The sequence below is a fragment of the Salminus brasiliensis genome, chromosome 11, assembly GCF_030463535.1.
Source record: "Salminus brasiliensis chromosome 11, fSalBra1.hap2, whole genome shotgun sequence".
Lineage (NCBI taxonomy): Eukaryota > Metazoa > Chordata > Actinopteri > Characiformes > Bryconidae > Salminus > Salminus brasiliensis.
In genome coordinates, this window is record NC_132888.1 from 31,208,033 (window position 1) to 31,229,486 (window position 21,454).

Consider the following 21,454-nt stretch of genomic DNA (forward strand, 5'->3'; position numbering starts at 1 on the left):
CATTTCAACGCGTTAATACTTTGAATGCTAGCCAAGTTTACTCAACTGTAACCAAACAGTTGGTTTCAGAACATCGCAGACGGCCGGACCTCCGCGAAGTTTCCCTTCTGAGTTGACCAGAATCATCCCCAGGACAAACTACGAGGGATCATCCAAGTGATCTAACTTCCCACCACGGACTGCACGCTCGTCGGAACTTTCACTTTGTCGCGCTCTGAGAAATTCCTCAAGCTGCGAGCCGCGTGCTCGTCGCGCGCCAACGGACACTCATCTAAAAGTAAGACTGTACATCTGGGCAGTATTAGAGTTATTCAATAGATTTTTGGATGTTGTGCTCCTAAAATAGTGATTCATTAGTCTGTATGATTGGTTGTTTACGCTGATTAGATTAGACAAAGTGCAGCGTTTGATCACACGCTCCTCGCTCCTGCTACTTTTGCGATCCTCTCCTTTTCTTTCCCTCCTTACTAACTTCATCGTACCATTTGATTTCAAATTACATCGGTGAGCTTGATCTAAAGTGACTCTAACACCTCAAGAAACGTTATTTTAGATCAATTCACCGCTAGATCCCCTCGCGGAGCTGTGGACGCGCTTTTATAGCCTAAGCTGTGTAGTTACTATCGCTTGTGGACTCTACACGCTATCTTGGTTGTTTAAAACTTCCTCCGAGGGCTTGACTTTTGTTCCACTTCGCCACATGAGTGGATAAAGCCTTGCATCCCTTGAGATCATACACACAGCATTGGGTAACAAAAGAGACTTGCTGAGCTCCACCGCTCGCCCCACCTATTTTGTTCTTGGTGCGCCAGACGCGCGCGTTCGTAAATACACCTACAAACACACCCCCACACACATACACACATACACGTACACACTTTAACACCAACATCTACAGATTCCCACAGTTGTAGACGCATACCTATGGCCCTTTGCTAAGTTTGACCAAAGATTTAGCTTTATATATTTTCTAATGTGATTCTGTGTTCCTGCTGACTGTATTTACAATTTTGGATAAATAAATGTTATTCTGTTTGAACAGAGTTGTTTGTCTTGTTATCACTCAGATGAAATTGAGGCCAACATACTGTTCCTGAACTACTACCCTTCAGAATCTAATCAAGGATTGGAACCCTGATACAGTGACCTGGTTATTAATACATTTATATTATAAACTGTCATTTTAATGTGAATTAAAGTCACAGTATTTATAAGGTGTAAGTAATTTTATGAGACTGATTACTTAATGAGCTTTATGCTGCCCGCACCTACAACACAAACGAGTTTCAAATACAAATTTGTTCAAAAGATGTAAATAACATGGAAATGTAAGCTTTAATTGTTTGCAGGATTGGAAAAGCTTACAACACCTGGTATTCCCAGACAGTCTCCCACTCAAGTACTAACCAGGCCCAACCCTATGAAGCTTCTGAGATCAGACGAGATCAGGCGTTCTAAGGGTGGAATGGCCGTAAGCAGAAGCAGCTTTCAAACTAGAGGATTCAAAATCAATAGCTAAGACCATATTTGTTCAAAACCATGAAAAAGCATTCCATTTCAACACATCAACATTTACAACACAAAAGAGTTTTAACTACAAATTTGTGCAAAAGATGTAAATAACATGGAAATGTAAGCTTTAATTGTTTGCAGGATTGGAAAAGCTTACAACACTTGGTATTCCCAGACAGTCTCCCATTCAAGTACTAACCAAGCCCAACCCTAGGTAGCTTCTGAGATCAGACGTTCTATATTACTATGGGAAGCCCCTTACCCCTTAACCCTGTCACTTTTGTATTCGCTTATGTCTTTCGTTCTTACGACTTTGTTTTTTAAAAGAGTGCTAACACCTGCAAGGCCATTTGTGCTGACGATCACACTACTGCAGAATTTTGGTTTTTTTCCAATCAGTTTACCTCTGATTCACCCCAAGTAGGCTCTGCCTAGCCCCCCAAGGGCATTACACTAATCTTGAGTACAGAAATGCTGACTGTCTCAGGCATGGTCATTATAGCAGAATACACATACAAACATGTTTATGAGTACATAATGTATTCTTACACACAAATAATCCATCATTTCCCCCTTTCGTAACTTTATGTTACGAACAATATGTCAGGGTACGAATATCTATACATGTGAACACAGTAGGATATATGCTTATATGCGTACAAGGTTGTGGAAAACACACCAGGTGGATATATATCTCTAGTGGATATAATGATTTAAACAAAAAAATTATACTGTAAAAAGTAAAAAATCAAAAGTAAAAAAAAAAATCACCTCAAAAAACATCAAAAGGCAAAACTAACAAAACATTTAACATTTAACACTTGAGATTAGACAAAAACACAATTTCACATCAAAATGTGACATAGTATCATTTCCCCCCTAGGAACTATCAGACTAAGGATAACAACAAACAATAAGGTGGGGGAGTTAGGACTTATGAAGGGAAGACATGGGAACATAGTCGGAGTGATCAGGTGGCTGAATATCAGGTGGTTGAAAATCATCCGCAAAGAGATCGTCCGAGGATGATATGGTCTGGAGGATAGGTCTTGACAAATAATAATTGGGGCTGGGACACAGATTGTAAAGGCCTGCATACATTTCTTTGGACACAGATTTGTCTACTGCCCTGACTATAAGGCCTCGAATGCAGGGGATGACACAACAGCCGCACAAAGCCAACAATGAGATGCCCACAATCAGACTTGACAGAACGGCAATGGCAAAGGCCTTCCATCTGCCAAACATAGATTCCAGCCAACCAGTTAAACTGGAGTCGACACCAGAATTCTCAGCTAGTTCGTTGCGGAGACTTTTCAGATATGATAGGGCTCTGGTGATGCTTCCATCACTGGCAGTATGATTTGGAATGATTGTACAACACGAGTCTCCAAACATAGCACATACTCCACCTCTTTCAGCTAACAACATGTCAAGAGCGACACGATTTTGCCATGACATTAAAGAGGAAGCATGGAGTTGTTCAGCAATGGCGGACAGGGCATCATGAGTGTAGTTGACAAAGCGCTGTTGATTATAATAGATATAATTTATCCAATCAACATTCTTGTTGAGAGTAACCCACCATAATATGGATTCAAAGCCTGCAGAAATTGGATTTCTTGCCTTAAACTCATCAGGGACCCCCCTTGGGACACCTATAGCGTCAATATAAACTTTATCATCAAAGCTGGATAGAGGGGTATCACGTCGAACTCTATGTTTAGGGGGAGTGGATGCTGGGTTCAAAATGCCTTTGTCCAGTTCCTCTTGTGAAACTGGAACTAGAGTGAAAGGAACAATTAACATTACTCTAACACATAGACCTGTCCAGCCATCATCTAGGGTAACATACAGCCAAGGATCTCCACATACCCAGTATACATCTGGGACAGAGACTGTGTTATCTTTAAGGGCAAATAAAGGGTGATTTGGTTGCACAAACTCAACAAATGTGTTGTTTTGTGTCTCGAACATACGAGATCCAGTTTGTTGAGGTGAGACAGTCCTGTCTACCATCTTTTCTACCATCAAATTCTTTCACATTGTCCTGTGAAGTTTTTCAGCTCGGGACCTGTGCCAGGCGGTGCATAAAAACAATCAGGGAAAACAGTATTATTAAGCCAAGATGCCAGTACATTGGTTTGATTGCCAGTAACAACTGGGGTGGGCATGGGAGAGAAGATTGTCATGTTTTGGTATTTAGAACAAAGGGCCTCACTCTGAAAGTTATGGTACCATGAGTTACCCTTATACATTAGACACCAAAATGGGCACAGGTCACGGGATGAGGCATCAAGATTATTATTACATTCAGTAGAGTTAAATGGGACAGGCCAAATTAAAGGGTGTGTGCGTCCTTTTGCACACACCACACAATTGTCTTTTGTGAGAGAGCAGGCCGTAAAGGACATATAAGACATCCAAACATTTGTGACCTGAACAGAGGCTTCTACATTAGGCTGTGTCTTGAGTGTGTTCAATAAAGTATAAAGACTAGTTGTCACACTTCTGGGCAACCGGAATGACATGAATTTGAGAGACACGTTGGTGAGATTTTTGTGCGGCTGGTAGGGATGATCTGTCAATTCTTTCCTTTGGGTTGACAAAATGATAGGCAGGACAACAAGAATTGCAATGACAGTTAAAATCAATGTCCATCTTAGGCCACAAAGCCCAGGCCACCGAAAAGGGTGCCATGGGCATCTACATGGGGTTACCATGATGCTGGAAAGGGGTTGAGGATTCACAGGCCGCAGATGCTCCTGGAGGGGACTGGTAAGATGACGTGGACGGATCAGAATACGGGTGATAATTCAGATCAAACAAGGCTTCGGTCTGCTGAATAGGGAATCTTGAATGTTTGCAACTCACAGGGCGGGTGTTGCGATATAGAACCAGTCCACACTCCGGCATCCACGCACACGAAGTCCAGGTGTAAAGGACAGCTCCACTACTTTTGGTGACAGTGCAATTCAACCAGATAGATTTACCTGGGAGCCTGGTATGGATCTCGAACCCTTCTTTAGTAGGCTGATCACCCAGGATTAGCCTTATTCTCTTCAGCAGGCGGGCAGCAGTACTTGGTTTGGCGAAGGTTCTGATACAGCTAGGGAAGTCGTGTGATGCTGGGCCAAAGCTATGAGGTTGTGGCCACTGGACCGGCAAACCCCCTTCCGTAGGCCTTCCCGGGGTGGATATGGGAGAGACTGCTGAACAGTCTACTCCTTCAAATACGTTAAAATCACACTTGAACTCCAGGGTCACTTAGGTTGTGGAGGGGGTATTCAACCGCCTCCTTGTTATACTGGTTACAGAGGGTGTGTTCAGCTTATTGTTCTTTGGTGTGGCTCACTTCCTGCCTTAATGGCTGTACCTTCAATACAAGAAAACAAACACTGTCCAGACATAAATGAAAAAGAAAATATGGTGATTCAACTGGTGAAAATAGGGCTACACCTCAGTATACTGCATGACAATGCACTGACCAGGATACGTTAATCTAGCTTTCTCATAGAAATGCTTAACAGTAGGACCAATACAACTAAGCAGTATGAGAATAGTGACAATTGTGACGAGAATTTGAGGCAGCATTGTTTGCCAATGCTGCAATTTCATCCAGGCCCACCAAGAGCTATCCTGTGGATCAATACTGGCTAGGTATTGATCACGACGCTTAGTCAATATATTCAGTATACTTGTGAGGTTATCTACTATCCCCCTCGGGTGGATGTAGGTACAACAATGGTTGCCAAACATTACACAGGTATCTGCATTATTGGCCTTGGATACATCATTGTTACGAATAACATAAACTTGTTGTTTTGTTGTTGTTGTCTTTATTGCCCTCTGGCTATACACAGCCTAATGACAGCCGGTTAAACTGTAAAATAAAATGAAATTACAATATTTAGGATAATACTACAAAAAAAACACAAATTTAGAAGCTTTCACTATAAACCCTCTGAATAAGACACATTTCAAGTTGAGCCAGATTAATCACATATAACTCTGAGATTCAAATACAGCAGATAAACACTTTACAATCTCCAAGCATTACATCTCCCAGCAAGATAGACTGGCAGTAAACTTAGCCTTATACTCTATCAACAATCCACTCACAAATCTTTAGTTAAACTCTAAACAAGAGCAACAATACCTCAGATTACACGTTAAGACAATGTTACAGATCTAAGCATAAAAATAAAACTAAATTTGTGCATTTCACCATACAGCACTTCACTTTTGTACAAGCCATTTGTAGTTTACATCTTCAAAACAAAACAAAGTCCGTTTACCCATTTAAACAGGTGATTAACATGAAATCAGATGAACTTACCACGCTGGGGCAATGTTGTTTAGATATTTAAGCAACAGGTTTAATCTTTGTTAGGTTAGTTTCCTTTGTATGGCTCTCTGTCACTGAGAAAGGCTATATTGCCTCCTTCTTCCTTGCTGCACAAAAAAAAAACCCAAAAAATAAAGGTGGCGCCATCTAGTGGAAAGGAGTGATACCAACATCCCGGCCCCGATGACCTCAACAGATGGTCATCCAAGTGGTGAACGACTACATATTGATGCAGAAATAAAATACACTTTAGAGCAATAACTGTTAAACTTGAACACATGGTTAACAACTATTGTAACAGTCTCACGAGAAATACAAGCTGAGAGTCTTTAGAGCTTAGTTATCCACATGCCCTTCCAGCAAACATAATTTGTGGATGGGGCGAGTGTAAATGCCTGTTTGTGTCTTTACTTGTACTGAGCGTACCAGCCCATCAGCTCCAACATTGACATCAATGACCAATCCACGGGGCCACTGACTACGATGAGTAGATTCATGCAGAACTAGCACAAGATCACCCACTTGATAGTTTCTGGAATGGCAGGTCCACTTTTGCCTTTGCTGTAGGCTAGGTAAATATTCCTTTATCCACCGAGCCCAGAACACGTCTGCCAAGTACTGGACCTGGCGCCAGCGTCGACGGTATAGATCCTGCTTCACGAAGTGACCAGGGGGTAGAGAACACTCAGGTCTTAACAGAAGCAAATCATTAGGAGTCAGAGGCTGACCATCTCTTGGGTCCTCTGACAGCTTTGTTAGTGGTCGACCATTGACAATTTTCTCAATGACGCAGAAGAGCGTCATTAATCCTTCATCGTCCAAAGTCTGCTGTCCTGTAAGGCCCATGAGAATAGAACGCACTGTACGGATTTGCCTCTCCCATACACCTCCCATGTGTGAGGCTGCTGGGGGGTTGAACTTCCATTGTGTTTCTCTTTGGAGCAGATGTAATTCAATCTTTTGTTGATTCCATTCATCCAGCGCCTTCTGTAACGAAATTTGAACCGTTGTCTGAACGTATCAATCGAGGCGTTCCCCTACGAGCCATGAAACGCTGAAGAGCATTTATGAAAGAATCTGTGTCCAAACTGTGCGCTACCTCCAAATGAATGGCTCTGGTCGTTAGGCAAGTGAACAAGCAACAATTACCTCTTCACCTCACTGCGTCCCCTCCTGATGTTAATGGGACCGAAGTAATCAACTCCAACACTGGTGAAAGGTGGTTGACTTGGAGTCACACGGTCAGCTGGCAGGTCGGCCATGTATTGCGTACTGATCGGAGATCTGTGCCTCTTACACGGTATGCACTGTGCTAGAACTCGTTTCACTGTGACGCGTCCTCTAATTATCCAGAAGGATTGCCTAATCTCAGAGAGGACCCTCTCAGCTCCTGAATGACCTGTGAGTTTGTGGAAGTGCCATATTATGAGTTCACTGACATGATGCTTCTGTGGCAAGATCACTGGGTGTTTTGCTGCTTCGGGTATTGGAGCATTGGTGAGTCTGCCTCCAACTCGAAGTAGACCATCACCGAGGCGTACTGGTGCTAGCTTCCTCAAGTTATCAACCCTCAGTTGCTTGGTGATCTGGGACCGTTGAACATAGTCAATGATGGAAATCTCTGCCCGCTTCAGGTCATTAAGCGTTACTGGTGCACATAGTTTGGTTTTCGTCTTCTTCAAAAGAATATCCTTTGCCCGTAAGATCAATGTAATAGCTCGCTTGAGTTTGTACCAGGAGGAATACTTCTGGATGAAACAATCCATTGCTGAGTTAGTGGTGACTTTAGATGAGATTGTGTATGTCTGACTTGATTTCTTTACTTCGGCTTCTGGAGGTAAGCTACCTAGTTCCGGCTGGAGAGGCCAAAACTCCTCTTTCTGCCAAAGGAAAGCAGGGCCCTTGTGCCAGCGCTCCTTGCTTCCAAGTTCTTCAGCTGATAATCCTCTAGAAACATCATCCGCAGGGTTGTGTTCTGTGCAGACGTACTTCCATTGCGAGGCTGTTGAGACTTCACGGATCTGTGAGATTCTATTAGCGACAAAGGTTTGATACCTTTTATCTTCATTTCTGGTGTAATGCAGCACAATGGTGCTATCAGTCCAGAAGACGGAGTCCAGTAGGGGTAGCTCCAAGCTTTGGTGGATTTTCTGGTCAAGCTGCACTGCTACCACTGCCGCTGCCAGCTCTAGTCTTGGGATGGTGGTTGTTTTGACAGGAGCCAGCCTGTTCCTGGACATGACGATGTTACAGTATACGTCATCATGGCTAACGAGCCGGAGATAGGAGACGGCACCGTATGCCAACTCAGACGCATCGCTGAAGTGATGGAGCTGCATGGTGACTGAAGGTACAGTATAGACTGTTGGTCTGAGACATCGGGGAATCTGTAACTTGCAGAGTCTTGGCAGGTCATCCAACCACCGGCCCCATTGCTCAGCAATCTCACTAGGAATGAATTCGTCCCAGCCTAGCTTCATACGACACAGCAACTGGAATAATGCCTTTCCTCGTAAAATGAATGGGCCAACTAAACCCAAGGGGTCATAAACCGAGCTTATTGTGCTTAACATGCCTCTTTTGGTGTTAGGTTTGTCTTTAACATTCACCCTGAATGTGAAGCAGTCCCCTGTTATGTCCCATAACACGCCCAGAGCTCTCTCCATGGATGGATCTCGATCCAGGTCCAACGATGGTGAGCGATTTGCATGTTCCTGCTCTGGTATAGACTTCAGGACCTCTGCAGAATTGCTTGTCCATTTTGTCAAGTGAAACCCTCCTCGCCTGAGTAGATCAGTCAGCTGCGCTGCTAGATGGATGGCTTGTTGAGGTGAGTCAGAAGATTTCAGACAATCATCCACGTAAAAATTCCTTTCAACAGTGGAGACAGTGTCTGCATCATACAAATGTGCATGGTCGGACGCACATTTTCTTAAGGCAAAACTTGCTGCACTTGGAGACCACACTCCGCCAAAGAGGTGAGATGTCATACGGTAGGTAACTACCTCCTTCCTTTGGTCATGTTCCTTCCACCACAGGAAACGCAGAACGTCTCTGTGGTCTGGTGTTACATAAATCTGGTTGAACATGCCTTCGATGTCTGCCATCATAGCAACAGGACCTTGCCTGAATCGAATTAACACAGTTATTAATTTGTTTGTTAAGTCTGGTCCCTGATGGACAACATCATTGAGCGATACTCCATCGTACTTAGCTGCACAATCAAAGACGACTCATACCTTTTCTGGCTTACGAGGATGAATTACTGGATGATGCGGGAGGTACCATACCTTGCCCTCATTGCGGTCAGGGAATGAAGCAGAAACTGCCTCTGCATAGCCATTGCTGATGGTTGACTTCATAGCCTCCACATATTTAATTTGCAAATCTGCATTTTTTGCCAGTCTACGTCCCAGGAGTCGCAGTCTGTGTGCAGCTAAGTTGACATTGTTTGGTAGCGCCACTGCTTTGTTCTTAAAAGGTATGTCTAAGACGTAATGTGAGCCATCTTCAGAGACTGAATTCTCCCACTGTTTAATCACCTTCTGGTCATTGATTGATAGACTGTCCCTTTGAGGGGTGTCATCAAGTTTCCAGAACCTCTCCACCTGCATTAGCAGACTGTGATCTGACTTGAGGAAATAGGCTTTGACATTCTTGCCACCTTCCTTGTAATCAATTGGTCCATTTATGGCCCAACCAAGTACTGTCCTTGTGGCATATGGATCATTATCCCCACCTACACGATATTCTTCAGCTCTGAGAAGGTGTGGGGCATCCTGGCCAATGACGAGGTGCACATCATCAGAGTTAACACTGGGAATAGGGATGTCCGCTAAGTGATCCCATCTGGCAACCTCATCAGGTGTGGCAAGGCAGCTGAGGCCTGTTTAACTTACTTAGGGTTCTCACACCATTGAGCGTATACATGTTGCCATCATGAAGAGAGTCTATCTCAAGGTTCACACATAGAGTAAATAAGCCTTCTTGACTGCCTCCTACCGTATCAAGATCCAGCCTTGCAGGTTTGCCTTTGAGCTTGAGTTTCTTTGTGAGTTCTTCTGACACTAAACTTGTGTTGGCTCCAGGATCAAGCAATGCATATGTGACAGAACTGATGGTACCAGCCTTGCCTCTAACAATCACAGGAACAATAGGTAAGCAAACCTTACCCTTTCCAGCACCAGCAAACCCACAAGTGACGTTAGGTGATTGGGTAGGTTTTGTTTGTTGAGTCGTTTTATTGTCACTAGTGGCATTCTGACTTGCTGCTGTACTTTGCTTGTTAGTGTGGTTTGGGTGTAGCCATTTGTTATGTTTCTGACCACAGCCAGGTACGTTGCATACCCAACTGCGTGTGCATACCTCAGCGCTATGACCCATCATGAAACAGTTTTGGCACAGGTGTTTTTCCTGAACGAACATGAGGCGCTCTGGCACAGTCAGTGATCGGAAAACTGGGCACTGGTTCAAGAAGTGGAGCTCTGAACACTTCAGACATTTTGAATTAGCTGGTCGTTTGGTAGGTGTAGACCTGTTCTCTTGAACTGCAGCTGCCTTAACATTTGAGGAGTTACTTGGACGAGATTTCTTTGAGCCTTTGGTGGATAACATAACTTCGCTTGGTTTCTCCTGCTTCTTGTAACTCACTATGCCACCAAAGACTGGGTCAGATCTCTTCTCAGCCTCCGTCTCAACAAAGTTGACAACGTCCTCAAGTTTAGGTAAGCGTCCTCCCTTAGTGATATCATAGTTTCTGTTTAACCATTTGGACCTGAGATCTGGTGGCAGTTTGCTGATGATTTCAACTAGTGTGCGGCGACCACTGAGCTCTTCCTCACATTTCATAGCAGAAAGCGTATCTTTGCAGCCTCTCAGTTGGTCTGCAAAATCTCTGAGTTGCACATTCTCTTTTATCTCTTTAAAGTTCAAAACTTTCTCAACCCAAGCCTGGGAGATGGTATGAGGATTTCCAAATCTCGTTCTTAGTCGTTCAAGTGCTTCCTTGAAGCCTGCACTGGGATCAGGATTGTATAAGCAGTGACTAATAGCATCTTGAGCCTTTCCTTCAGTGTACTGGTGTAGACGAGTTAACTTCTCTTCTGCAGCAACAGACTCTTTGTCCACCATTGTGGTGAAAAGCCTTATGAACCTCCAGTACTGAAGGGGGTCACCATTGAACTTTATGAGATTATTTGGTGGAAGCCTCAGGGAGTCTATTTGGGCCTGATACTGCTGCCTTGATAATTCAAGCAGTTGTGAGATTGAATCATCTGACACCGGTGACAGTGATAGTCGTGTTGTTGGTGGGCTCTTGCCAGCCTTAGGTGTAGAATATAGATCTGTTGTTACAGCTTGTATCTTTTGTTGATTGCGTAATATCTGTGCATCTAGCTCGGCCTTGTGATGCATTCGCTGGAGTTCCAGTTCGAACTCCTCTTTGTTGCGTTGAAGTAACAGTTCAAAGTTTTCTTGTTCTTTCTTTCGTAAGGTGCGTAAGTTTTCTAGCTCAGCTGACACAGGGTCATCATCCTCTGTGTCATCTGGGTGATCTTGATTTATGGTGTCCAGTTTACCAGCAATTAGCTGATCATCAATTTCACCAGGAGTGTTTACTTCTTGCAGCCAGGCTAGAGCGTCGTGGCGCACATCATGAACACTCCTCAAGATGACCGTCTCATAGGCTTCTGACTCTTCTTTGTCAGTGTCATCAGTGAGCCTATCATGATAAAGCCTGTGTGTTTCTCGGAGTTGAGTGACAGCTAGGTCAAGGCTCTCCAGTACTGCCTTCAACCCTTCAGGCTCATTTTCTCTTAGTTTTACATTTGCAGCTGTTATCATTTTAGTTACCGCTGCTTTAGCTTGTCCTCGCCTTCTCCTCAGTGTCGCGAGGTCTGCTTCGCCCTGAGACTCTTCTGGGTTAGACATGTCGCCGTCGTGTTTAACTTTATGTTACGAATAACATAAACTTGTTGTTTTGTTGTTGTTGTCTTTATTGCCCTCTGGCTATACACAGCCTAATGACAGCCGGTTAAACTGTAAAATAAAATGAAATTACAATATTTAGGATAATACTACAAAAAAAACACAAATTTAGAAGCTTTCACTATAAACCCTCTGAATAAGACACATTTCAAGTTGAGCTAGATTAATCACATATAACTCTGAGATTCAAATACAGCAGATAAACACTTTACAATCTCCAAGCATTACATCTCCCAGCAAGATAGACTGGCAGTAAACTTAGCCTTATACTCTATCAACAATCCACTCACAAATCTTTAGTTAAACTCTAAACAAGAGCAACAATACCTCAGATTACACGTTAAGACAATGTTACAGGTCTAAGCATAAAAATAAAACTAAATTTGTGCATTTCACCATACAGCACTTCACTTTTGTACAAGCCATTTGTAGTTTACATCTTCAAAACAAAACAAAGTCCGTTTACCCATTTAAACAGGTGATTAACATGAAATCAGATGAACTTACCACGCTGGGGCAATGTTGTTTAGATATTTAAGCAACAGGTTTAATCTTTGTTAGGTTAGTTTCCTTTGTATGGCTCTCTGTCACTGAGAAAGGCTATATTGCCTCCTTCTTCCTTGCTGCACAAAAAAAAAACCCAAAAAATAAAGGTGGCGCCATCTAGTGGAAAGGAGTGATACCAACAATTATTAGTAAATCGTTTTGAGAGATCAAGCTTCTCAATGTCACTCAGCTGTCCGTTTTCCTGCAATGAGTCAATGGTGTAGTTTAAGAAATGCTGTTGATTATACCACAGATAATGCAATAAGGAATTGTTTATGACTTGTGTCCATGAAAATTGTTCTGGTGATACAGTGGGTTACTGGCAAAAACTAACTCCAAAAATTTGACAGAATCTACAGGTGTGTTCTGAGGAATATTGATGGTTGGGCTAGCTGTTGGGGCAACATCATAATCAATTAAGAAGTCAGAGTTAAACAGGATAACGCTTCCTGTTAGTACTACCGGGGCACAACAACCATACCAATTAGGTGGGATGGTTTGTATGAGTCCTGTTTTGTCACAGACCGAGAAGATATCTGCGACAGGTAAAGTACCTTCAGTGAAATCTAACATAAAACTAGTGCCAGCTACTAAAGTGCGGTTTGCTTTGACAATGATCTTTCTACCTACTGCATCATAACTTGTTTTACAAAGTTTGGCCATCTGAGTGCTACCCAAGGTAGAACAGAAACAAAGTGGGTAAGATTGGTCAGGTGCTACAATAGTACTTGGCAGTGTTGTAGCTGGTCTTGTTAACAGAAATGGATCACACTTGTGTAAATTGTCATCCATTTGACGAGGATCCATGTAATGCAACAGACAACGTAGGATACACTTTTTCTCTAAGTGTCTCCGATCTCTACACATAATAATGCCACTCAGCGGTGCTATTTGAGGTTTTAGTCCTATATTATGACAAGCTATACAAGGTTGGTTAGTAAATGATTTAGCAGAAAATAGAAGGTATTGATATAACATATTGTATTTTCCTCCATGTAAGATAACCTTGGTGTCATTGGTCACAACTGCGGTTCTGTTTAACCAGATTTCTTGCCCAAGGAACCAGTCAGGTTCCTGGTTTGACTTGTTGTGGTCATCATGGAATGTCGTGATTGATATGTCAGCAAAATCTCCTGCTAGGAAGTACAGCAAGACAATCCATATAGACATGTTTGTTCTGTTTTCTACTCAACTCTCAACCCTCCTAATCTCAAAGTTTTTGGATGCTGCCCAATTTCTTCACCTGGAAAGCGACGAGGGCCCCTTCCTTATGGCCTGACCCCGCTTTAATCAGGATGTGAGCCGTGGTGATGGCTTTCTGGCTTCCGCTTAGCTTTCTGCCTAGGTATTCTACCTCTTTCTGACAGAACTGTAATTTTGATTTGCTTACCTTATGCCCTTTTTCCGCCAGTGCTGTTAGGATTGTTAGTGAATCTGCTTCACACTGTTCTTTACTCCAAGAAGTTAGTAAAATATCGTCACAGTATTGTAAGACAGTGCTTGTTACGTTTATATCAGCCAAATCCATGGCCAATATTCTGTTAAATACAGAAGGGGACTCATTGAATCCCTGTGGTAGGCGGGTGTATGTTAACTGTCTTCCGCCATAAGTAAATGCAAACAAATACCTAGACTTTTCATTCAGTGGAATACTGAAAAAGGCTGAGCATAAATCAATAACAGTATACCATTCTGTGTCGGGTGGTATATTGCTGAGTAAGGTGTGAGGGTCAGGTACTACTGGTGTTTCAGCGTCTACTATTGCGTTTATAGCACGAAGGTCGTGTACTAATCGGCATTTGTCAGAGTTTGGTTTGCGAACCGGAAAAATAGGTGTATTACATGGACTTTTGGTCTCAACTAATACCCATGCTTTAATCAAACCTTCTATGGTTGGCTTGATTCCAGTGTAGGCTGCATTACTGAGTGGATTTTGTTGTTGATACGGCAGACGAGCATTTGGTTTGACTTGAATTTCGACTTCACCTCCTGATGTCACTAGGCCTATGTCAGTGTCATGTGTTGTTCACAATTTCTGTGGTACTTTAGCTAGAATGTCTTCATGCTCTTGAGTGAGTGTATATTGGCCAACTGTGAGTGTTCTGCGAACAAGGACCTTTTCTGCAACTGTTCTATCTACTGATTTTACAGCTATCCTATAATAGGAACCATCGGCTGACCTATGTATGAACCTATTGTCAGTTTTCACCCAATTGATTTCTCTGCATGCCTTCATCATGGGTCCTAGGTCTTGGGGTTGGCTGTCTTGTGCAGTCATCAAGGAAACATGTGGAACTGCATTGTCCACTCTGTACCATTGGGCAGTTTGGGGGTCTAGCTCCGCTGCGGCTGCCACCCCTTGAGGGCCGATAAAGATGTCTCCTGTAGTGACGAGGACGTTGGAGTCCTGCATACTTTGTGTCCATGCTGCATCATATTCTGTGTTGGTGTTTGTTGGGTCATAATATAGAGTGCAGTGGAGGTCATCCATCACATCAGTCATGTTTGGCCATACTGCTTTGATCCAGGTTTTCCAGCTGTTGAAGCTATTCATCAGGTTTGGTTCCATTAATTTGAGCCAGTACACGGTAGGTTGTTCAGGGCCTTGCTCAATTTCAGTCATCAGCATTTGCAACGCAGTTGGTGGTAGTTCAATCATCACTCCGTCCGGAGTGCATTTGATGTCGGCATTCAATTTGCATAAGATATCTCTTCCCAACAAATTTACTGGAGTTGAATGTGAAAATAACATTGGCATAACAATGGTTTTGGTGTCTAGGGTCAATTCTAGTGGTTCAGTGAAGGTTAAGACTTGTGTTTTCCCAGAGAATCCTTGAGTCCTGATCTTTTTGTTGGACAGGGGGAGTTGAGCTCCTTCAGGGCCAATCACCGAGTATGTAGCTCCAGTGTCCACTAGAAATTACGTCTTTTGTTGACCATTTATTGAGAGTTTTACTCTTGGCTCTCCAGTTGCAGATGCTGAAGCGGTCAATTGCAGATACTCCCCCTTAGGATTCTCTAGGCCTCGTCAATACCAATCTTGAGTTGGCACTGCCCCGTTTGGGCAGACACGGCTTATGTGACCTGGTTGTCCACATGTCCAGCATTCAACCTGGGATTGTCTTGGTGGGGCAGTTGAGTATGGAGCAGCGGTTTGAAGAGGTTGTTGTACTGGGTGTTCAGCAGCTTCAGGTCCACCACCTGTCATTGGTGCATAGTAGGGTGGCCTACCTCCTCTTGCTCCTCTGCCTCCTCGACCTCTTCCTCTTCCTCTGTGACCCCGATTCGCTCCACCAACATAGAAGTTGATGGGGGCCATGAAAGGTGTGCTAATATTTGGAGGTATGTTTATTTGCTGGCTTGGTGTTGTCATCAGTTGCTGGTTTGGCATTGTTACAGCTGGTGAAACTACTTGAGGCTGGGATGTGGTCACTATTTGAGGTTGTTGAGTGGCCACAGTCTGCATGGTGCTAGCTACTGGAACGGGATTGGGTTGAATCATGGCTGGTTGGGTCAGCACTGCAGCTTGATAAGCTGGGTCAGCTTTGTCTTCTTTCTTTGGTTTTTCTTTTTTCTTTAATTCAGTCAATTGTGCTTTTTGTAATAGGGCAGTCAACTTCTCTAGGCTTTCTTTGTCTTGTTCCTTTTTTTTCTGTGTCTTTCCACATGGTGAACCACATGATCTTTAAAGGTTTGCCACGGCATGCTGCTTAATCCCACGACGCCTTCTAGGGCTTCTTGTACTTCTTGGGGAAGGCTCTTTTTCAGCATCATCTGGAAAAATTTGCGATTGGTTTGATTGTGGTTCCAGGCAGTTCCTGTTTCTTCCAGCCATTTTCTCTGAAAGTTACTGATGTGTTCGTTTATGCATGTGTCGGGTTTCAGTTCCATGGCTTCCAGTTGTCCTGGGTCCATGTTAGATGGGTATTCTTTTCTGATGGCATTCCAGATAAGGTTTCTGTACCTGTCAGCTGAGGTTTCATCATAGTAATTTCTTTTTACCAGGTCTGGTTCTCCTGCCAATGTGAAGATTTCTTCCATCTTTGCTTTTTCATTATGGTTTGGGAGAGAATTGCCTTCAGGTCTCCTACAGCCAGTTTATGACCTGTAGTGCGTTCTTCAAAGGCTGTGATCCACTTTTGGCCTCCATCATGCATGCTGGGTAGTTGGTCAATCAGGCCTTTAAGATCTAGGAAGGACCATGGGACATAGGTTTGTTCAGATCCCTTGTAAAGAATGGGATACAAGGAAGCTTTGTCTTTCTTGCCCTTCTTGTCCTTGATACGTCTTGATCGTCTTGGTACATAGGTGTCATCTATTAGTTTTCTTACTTCTTCGTCTTCTGATGAGCTTTCAGCCGTGTCACTCTGTTGCTCTTCTTGGTAGTTCATCTCTTGTCTTTCTCTTCTCATGTCTCGGGGTAGTGAGCTGGTTTTATGTGGTCTCTGGATCTGGTCTTTTTGTTTTTGCAGGAGCTTCAGTTCTGCTTCAGTCTGTTTTGCCAGTTCTTCTGTCTCCCTCATCAATGTGTTGAAATGTGTTTGTTCATCCTCACGTCTGTGTCTTGCATGCTGCTCTGACTCAATCATCAGTTCACCATGCACTCGTCGAGGGATCATGATGTCAGTGTTGTCTTGCATTAATTTGGTCATCCAGCCACTTGCTGTGTCTTCTTGTTCATGAGGTGTGCTCTGCATTGAAGGCTTTTGATGCGAACCTCCATTGTTATACAGCCATTCGTCATCAGGTGCATTCAGAGTTATTGCTGGGGTGTCATTCTTTAGTGAGTCATCTCTTGTGCACAGGCTGTGTAGTGTCAGCTTGGGTGGACTCGGAGAAACTGCCGTAGGTCTCTCAGCCCCCCTCTCGGGCTGCCTCACCTCTTCTCTGGATGGACATGGGGTTGGAGTCCTATAGTGACTCTCAGGGACTGCAGGTGTGTTTGTGGAATCTGGTTGATCTTTGACTTTGAACTTGACCATACCTTGCATTTCCATCTCCATGTCAGCCTCGGTCCACGTGGTCACTTGCAGTGGGCACTGGGTTGCAGTTGATTCTTTGTCCTTGGAGCCTGGAACATATGGAGGTGGTCGTTCACTCTTGAGTTTGGGGTATAGTCGGGGTCGTTCTGGTCCCCATGTTGCTTGTACGGCTTCTCTTTTTCTTTCAGAATTGTGGCTTGCTCCATGAAGGCTTTGAGAATGATCATACGTCTTTGCTGCTTGATGTGTTTTTTCTTGGACGTCACCACCTTTTTCCCTTCTAGGTCTGCAACAGTTTGACACAGGTCTTCATCAAAGGTTCCTCTCTTGGGCCACTGATGTGTGAGGTTCTTGGTCAGTTTGTTCCACTTCCGCATAGTCCTCTTTAATTCTACCTCTGGAGCTATTCCTGAGGCTGCCACTAAGTCTATGGGTGATGGTTCCCTTTTTTCTATCTTTGAAGCTCGTGATCCCATCATGTGTGTTACTAAAGGGTTGCTAACAGACTGTGTGAGTGTGTGTGTGTGTATTAGGTGGGTGCGAGTTAACCTGTGGGTGGGTGTGAGGTGAGTCAGTCCAGTGGTCACTGCCTCTTGGTGGAGTTTTCTCTCTCTCGTCCCCTCCTTGGTTTCAGCCAGGAAAGGGTTTGCTATCTGCTCTCTCTCTCTCTCCCCTGTGGATCACTGGAGACAAAGACCTAATAAAACATTAGGTTTAGCATGTTTCTTTTTCCTTTCATTTACTTTATTTAAATATAGAATAGCTTTGGTTAATTCTACTGTTTCAATCCCTACCTATTCTTTTATCATGCTAATAGAGTACGTGAATTACTCAGAAAATGTTTCTGGGATAATTTATGTAGTTGCCTGGCCTTCACACCTTATATACTTTATTGGTCTTTTGCGCTTGGTTGGATGACTAAGGCATATGTCCCTTTATTGACTTCCCTTTCTGCTATTCTGGGGTCCAGAGAGGCTGCCCCATTCCAACTAACCTCAGCATGGATCTTATGTACTGTTTCAGCAGTGCGCTTCAGCGCCTCTGTGTGAAACTCCATCCCTATTGGATTGAAGCCATCTGCCAAAATCATAGTCGCGGAGCCATGCTCCCACAAAACAGAGCGTGTAGTGATGGACAGGTAGACTTGTAGCTCCCTACACTGTCTATCCTGAATGTCTGCTGCCACAGATAATGGTTCAAATGATCCCCATGGCAGGTTCTCTAACCCCAATGTGACTCCTGTTGCACTAGAACTAGTCAAGAGTAGATTTAAGACAGGAGTCAATAGTCTTGAGGTCCAAAAACACCTAATTCTCTCAGTTAATCTGAGGTGTGGAAAGACCTCTTCAGCAAGGTCCAGGTTATACCAATCAGTTAACAACCACAACTTATGATTGACAAGCTGCGCTGATTGCCAACGCTCAATTCCTTGCACATTCTTGTATGTTCTCTCTAACCAGAAATGAGTTCTGATCCCCTGCGTTTCAGCTAAAAGCAACTCACTGTCCATGATTGCTGCTCTACTCCACAGGACAAATACAATTTTACACACACCACCTTGTGTGTTCCAACAAAGTCTAGCTACTAATATTCCTTCACAGAGCCCCTATCCAAGTAAACACATGCAATAATACCCTCTATAGTCACCTCTGTAACCGGTGTAGGTCACGGCTACGTATAGCTCCTACAGCTATATCTTTTGCTACTTCAACATATAACAGCCAATATTCTTTAACACAACCTGGTGTTTAACCATCAACACACTTTACCATATATCCTTCAACACACTTTCTAAGGCTTTTCAACTATCAATTGATATAGGATACACACTACTCTTGCAGGCCTAGGCCTGTGGGCCCGCAAGGTCCGCTCTAGTTCCGTATATCTCTAATTACCTATATCCAGTAAACTTCAAGGTATGCTCTGTCACTTTATTCCCTCTCCTAATACATGTTAGGATCTTAATAACAACACGGACAAATGTCCTCAAAGGTATTATATCAATAGAGACCACAGTATGAGAGATAATAATACCATTGCCTGTGCCTCCCATTATCTTTTAAACTTCATTAGACATTTTAAACACGAAGCTTCAAAAATAGCAAGCACATAGCAGAATAGAACACAGCTAAAACATGTATTAAACAACATTTAAGACACACAAACCCACGTAACATATACTTTGGTACCACTATTACTTGTGCACTGTTTCCTTTTTTCTCTAGGCCTTTTTCTTTAATGGCTTTATCTCTGAGGGTTATTCCCTTAACCCTTTTTTCTCTCTGCCGGCTTTTCTCTATGCCATTTTATCATCACTTTTTTATTTGGTTTTCTGAATATTACTCCTTTTTCTGTGGTTTTCTAGTAGTTATTTACTTTTTATTTGGTTTTCTAATAACAGTTATCAGCATTTCTCATTGACTCGGAGCCAGATATACTGGAAGCTGAACAACACTGAGGCCTGTGGACAGCCAGGCCCTATCCCCCCTTAAGCAGATTTTTGAATACAAAGATCGGCTTACTTTAAAGATGAAACGGGCGCGCTGAAGGACAGGAGGACAGGAACAGGCCAGGCACAGGTGCGGTGTCAGTCAAACAGGACGCAAGGCGCATAGAGCGAAGCCAACCAACGGGCCACCAAAATGTCGGCTCTTTTTCTCTATAAATCCCCCAATCAGCTAATAACAATTTAGAAATGGTGCATAAAAGAATCCAGCTCCATAGTCAATAGAAAGGCAGAGTGCAATCTTTATTTCTGTATAAAGTATACAAAATAGGTGAAGACTAAGGCACTACATGTAATGCGTTAGCCTGAGACAGCCAGCACTCTCCCAAAGCAGTCTAAAAAAGTATGGCTCCTCTTGGGCCTTATATACTGTCCTTGTCTAGCTGTGGCTACCCCCACACATATTTGTTTATCATAATGTCTCACGGTTGGGTCCGCTTATATTACTATGGGAAGCCCCTTACCCCTTAACACTGTCACTTTTGTATTCAATTATGTCTTTCGTTCTTACTACTTTGTTTTTAAAAAGAGTGCTAACACCTGCAAGGCCATTTGTGCTGACGATCACACTACTGCAGAATTTTGGTTTGATTCACCCCAAGTAGGCTCTGCCTAGCCCCCCAAGGGCATTACACTAATCTTGAGTAAAGAAATGCTGACTGTCTCAGGCATGGTCATTATAGCAGAATAATTTCATAGCTAAGACCATATTTGTTCAAAAAAGCATTCCATTTCAACACATCAACAATTACAACACAAAAGAGTTTCAACTACAAATTTGTGCAAAAGATTTAAATAACATGGAAATGTAAGCTTTAATTGTTTGCAGGATTGGAAAAGCTTACAACACCTGGTATTCCCAGACAGTCTCCCGTTCAAGTACTAACCAGGCCCAAGCCTGGGTTGCTTCTTAGATCAGACAAGATCAGGCATTCTAAGGGTGGAATGGCCGTAAGCAGAAGCACCTTGCAAACTAGAGGATTCAAATTTCATAGCTAAGACAATATTTGTTCAAGACCAAGCAAAAGCATTCCATTTCAACACATCAACATTTACAACACAAAAGAGTTTCAACTACAAATTTGTGCAAAAGATGTAAATAACATGGAAATGTAAGCTTTAATTATTTGCAGGATTGGAAAACCTTACAACACCTGGTATTCCCAGACAGTCTCCCGTTAAAGTACTAACCAGGCCCAGCCCTAGGTAGCTTCTGAGATCAGATGAGATCAGGCATTCTAAGGGTGGAATGGCCGTAAGCAGAAGCACCTTGCAAACTAGAGGATTCACATTTCATAGCTAAGACCATATTTGTTCAAGACCAAGCAAAAGCATTCCATTTCAACACATCAACATTTACAACACAAAAGAGTTTCAACTACAAATTTGTGCAAAAGATGTAAATAACATGGAAATGTAAGCTTTAATTGTTTGCAGGATTGGAAAAGCTTACAACACCTGGTATTACCAGACAGTCTCCCATTCAAGTACTAACCAGGCCCAACCCTAGATAGCTTCTGAGATCAGACGAGATCAGGCATTCTAATGGTGGAATGGCCGCAAGCAAAAGAACCT

At 43.1% G+C, this 21,454-nt stretch overlaps 3 pseudogenes; all 3 read right to left on the reverse strand.

Moving 5' to 3' along the window:
• Positions 1–1,358: 1,358 nt before the first annotated feature.
• On the reverse strand, positions 1,359–1,477 carry LOC140570938 (5S ribosomal RNA; annotated as a pseudogene).
• Positions 1,478–21,021: 19,544 nt separating this feature from the next.
• LOC140566528 (5S ribosomal RNA) lies at positions 21,022–21,140 on the reverse strand (annotated as a pseudogene).
• Positions 21,141–21,325: 185 nt separating this feature from the next.
• Positions 21,326–21,444, reverse strand: LOC140567518 (5S ribosomal RNA; annotated as a pseudogene).
• Between the last annotated feature and the right edge of the window lie 10 nt (positions 21,445–21,454).